General features: G+C 30.9%; 1 protein-coding gene across 2 annotated transcripts in view; it reads right to left on the bottom strand.

Moving 5' to 3' along the window:
* Window positions 1-3,155, bottom strand: part of LOC106882240 (zinc finger protein 596) — a 9,546-nt gene extending 6,391 nt beyond the window's left edge. The window contains exons 1-2 of one of the 2 annotated variants that reach the window (XR_008267097.1): window positions 2,872-3,155; window positions 1,495-1,606 (exon numbers count right to left, since the gene is read on the bottom strand). The gene's annotated coding sequence lies outside the window, so the exon portion shown is untranslated. The remainder of the gene's footprint in view (window positions 1-1,494; window positions 1,607-2,871) is intronic. The other variant, XM_014932847.2, reaches the window with a different exon arrangement.
* Window positions 3,156-4,123: the final 968 nt, after the last annotated feature.

Below are 4,123 nucleotides of genomic sequence, written 5' to 3'. Positions count from 1 at the left end.
AGAGTAAAGTATGAAAAACAATTAAATTGTGGAAAAATTAAATGAAATGTCTTTTAAAAAAATATATTTCCATAGTTTTCAAATGCAAGGGATATTTTTCTTTTTGCACACACTCTCTCTCACACATACATATATACACTTATAATTATTCATTTTTGCAGTGCATGGTAAGGTAATTTTAGCAATTTTGTTCATTGTTAAGGTAATTATTTTACCAGTTGAATGCCATTTCCAACTGAAAAGGGAGTGGCACCTATTTTGTAGTTCTGTAAAGCACAATTAACTTTTAGGGTTAAGAACTTTTATGCAATCTTTTTAAAATCTGGTAAATATATATGTAGCACTACACTGCAAACTGTATTTGTGTATGCATTTAACTTCTTTTTTATATAAAGAGTATTGTGAAAGTATTTGATTTATATTTTGACATTTTGCAGTTAGAAATGTATTGGAAATTTATCTTATTCCCTAAAATAACCTAACCTCACATTCCTGATTTGAGATTATTTTTAATGAACTCAATACAATGATTTGTTGTACACTTGATCAACTGCCTTAATTTTGAACTTAAGAAACTATAAAACAATTATTAACAAAATATATATTAAAAAAAAATTTTAATGTTCTAACAATTCTCTAAAAAAATAATTTTATTGAATTTTTAGTTCAGTGAGATGTTGGATATGTATTTTACAATTCTACTGTACCTTAAAATTCATTTTTATCTTTCTCCCTTTTAACATTTTCTTTGTTTCCAATTTTTGAAAACAGAAAACTAAGAGATATTTAAGTGGTTTGCAGAATAATATGACCTGGTGAAATATAAGCTGACAACATTACTATTTACAGGATATGATACTAAAGTTTTAATTTAAAGCGACAACCACAAATGTTTCTTTTTCTGTCTAAAAATCTGCCCAGTAAACTTATTGATCATGAATAGTCGCCTGGGTTAGAAAGAATAATTATTGAAACAGTCTTGGGGAATATTGAATGTGCGATGAGCAATGTACATGAGTTTTTAATAAAATACATAAATCGCACTAAACAAATGACGAAAATTCAATTAAAAGACTTTCGAGAAATATAAAAAAAATAGTCTTGTATAAAGTATCAACTCAGAGATGACCAAGAATGCGAAATATTGCCGTAGAACGAGCAACTGGTGGAATTATCGCAAGAATTGGGAAGGAAATATTTCAGAATCAAACACTGGGATTCTAAGGCTATCTAAAATTTACGATCTAAATTTTCAAGGAACTTTTCTGCAATAACAAGATATTGTAAATGAGAAAAAAAATCGAAAAATTTAACAAAGTATAAACAAAATATTTTAAAACCAACAGAAATGAATAACGAAGGTGTGTCTTTCCTACCAATCAAGCAAGATATCATAAATACAATTCTGTATTTTTTGTTTCATTTAAAACTAGTCTGAATAATCAAGAAACTTGGGAAGAAATGAGAAGCCGTGGTGTTCGGAGTTCTCCTTACCAAAATATGTCTAAAAACTGCCGTCCAGCACCTTCACGATCGTCTACAAACCATATTCTTCTCATGTGACTATCTTTTATAGGATTGTCGATAAGTGCTAGCTGGAGAAAAACTATAAAGAAAGAAAAAAGAAAAGAAAACGGATGCAGGATCTAATCAGTGAAGGGACTATTTATTGAGGTCACAGTAAATTCTACGGAAGTATTTCGAAATGTAGATATGGATAACTAAATATATTAGTTGGAGACATAAACTGTAAGGTAACAGCTGATAGTTCTTAAAATAAATATTCAACAATCATTTTATTTACTTACACAGTCAGATTCTAACAGTATTATTCATGTGAAAATAGATGGTGTATTTACGCATGAATAATAACAGGATGTGTAAGATAATTCCCTCCAAGAAATAGTGGTCAACATCTAAAGCCTGAATAGCAGATCTTTTACCACAAAAGGAAGGGTCCCTTTACTTCCCTTCTCGCATCAACAATAACTGGGGTTTTAAAACAGGGATAAAAATAACGTCAATATCCAGATCGATGAAAAGATCAATAAATCACACACCCGCAAACAGTAACTCTAATACTAACAATATATATATATATATTTGTTAGTATGTATATATATATATATATATATATATATATATATATATATATATATATATATATTGTTAGTATCAAAGTTTTCTTTTCCAAAATGTTTTGCACTAAATAAACTTTGATTTAAGCATTTAGAAAGGAACCACTGGAAATTTTCGTTTACATTCTCTCTTCTGGAGAAACTAACAATTAAAAATTCGTAATAAATTATTAGATTGTAAAGTATAAAACGATATTTTGGAAGAAAATACAAGACATTACTAGTTAGAAAGTGAGGGATCAATATTTAGGCTTCTGTTCAGATTCATAAATGTTCGATGCGAATGTATTTGAGGGTGGACCCACGAAGAGCTGTCGATTCAGGAGAATGATTACCAATTAGCAATTAAGAAAATCCATAAATAGTAATTGATTAACAAATAGAAAGAATCAGTGTTTCTTTAATGAGAAAAACGATGTATTTAGTCATAAAAGAAATTGTTGAAAGTTGTCATGAGAAACAGAGACATCATCTCACGGCTTCATTTGTATTCTTTAAGAATTAATAGTTTGGTTTGTAATAAATCTGTTCGGGTGAAGAACAAAAATGAAATCAACAAAATCTGAACTACACACTTTAATTGTTTCTAGATACAAATTAGCAGTCAGAAAAAAAATTCTGCATAAAAAATAAAAAATTGCATTAGGATATTCCAAAACTATATGTAATGACTGTTGAAAACATTGTTGACCATTGGACATAGTTGTTATAACTGTGCGTAAAAGTAACTCACCAAGGTGCGACAGTATTCCATGAAGCGTTGAAGTTAGCGGGCAAAGCAGGTAATGAGACATTACGATACATGTCGCCAACGAAAACTAAAACTATGGACACACTAAAGTGTTATAATTATCACATGTTTTTCAGATTTTATCTTGAAAAACGTTCGATGTAATTATTTATAGTGAAATGTGTCTGCACTTTTGTTGCTGATTCATTATATCCTTTTAATTATCCTTTTTTTGTTACTAGTATATAAGTATTTTATCGGACATTTATCTACAACTTTATCACAGAAACCCCTTCTTTCTCTTTCTCCCTCTCTTTGTTTCTTCTTCCCTTTCTCTTTTTTCTCCCACTATCGGTCAATAAAATTATTTCGATAAATTATGAAATATAATTATACATTATTATTTATTAGCCATAACTGTTATTTGTAATTAGGGCATTTAAAAGTTATGTAAGTTCCAAACTTAACAATTTATGTCCATCTGAATACTTTTCACTCCACCTTTTTTATGGTTTATTCAGGAAAAAGGTGTTACGCCCCTGACATTCAGAGGTACCTTGGGACTTGTTTGATTGATGTGACTAGTTTTTATCTTAAACACACACACACACACACACACACACACACACACACACACACACACACACACTAAATCAAGAATTTTCTTTGTATATTGTTTAATATGCCTTCCTTATTCGTCTTTGCTGTTTCAACACATGCCACAGGCCATTGAGTTATCCCTTAGCTCATCTTCGCTTTATGCATGTGTGTGTGTGTGTGTGTGTGTGTTATGTGTGTGTATGATCTTACCAATCGCTTTCACACTAGGGTTCAACGAAGTATTAGGTAACAGTCCGATTAAGTAACTCTGTGCTCTACACACACACACACACACACACACACACATACATACATAAGGTGTGTCTGCTGTTAGTTCGTGGGTCGGCTGTGTTTTAGGCATAAGAGAATATATTCTCAATGCGTCTGGTGTTAAAAACAGGTCTCTTTTCGGATTGACAGACATCGATATTTCGTCATTGTTGTCACTTTTCAATGCTACGTACCAAATAAGGCCTGTTGGAAGCTATATCGCCGACCATGACTATATCATAAATGGTTTAAAAACTACCTGCTGGCTTGTCCCGCCGTTTCATGCCACAGAAAATATTCAAATATGAATTAGAAGTAGCTCGAGGTATATAAATAAACAAAATCAAGCACACATACACAAGGTGTGTGTTGTTAGTTCGTGGGT

Source organism: Octopus bimaculoides, unplaced genomic scaffold (assembly GCF_001194135.2).
Source record: "Octopus bimaculoides isolate UCB-OBI-ISO-001 unplaced genomic scaffold, ASM119413v2 Scaffold_198165, whole genome shotgun sequence".
In the NCBI taxonomy this organism is placed as follows: Eukaryota; Metazoa; Mollusca; class Cephalopoda; order Octopoda; family Octopodidae; genus Octopus; species Octopus bimaculoides.
This window is presented reverse-complemented; position numbering and strand designations above follow the sequence as displayed.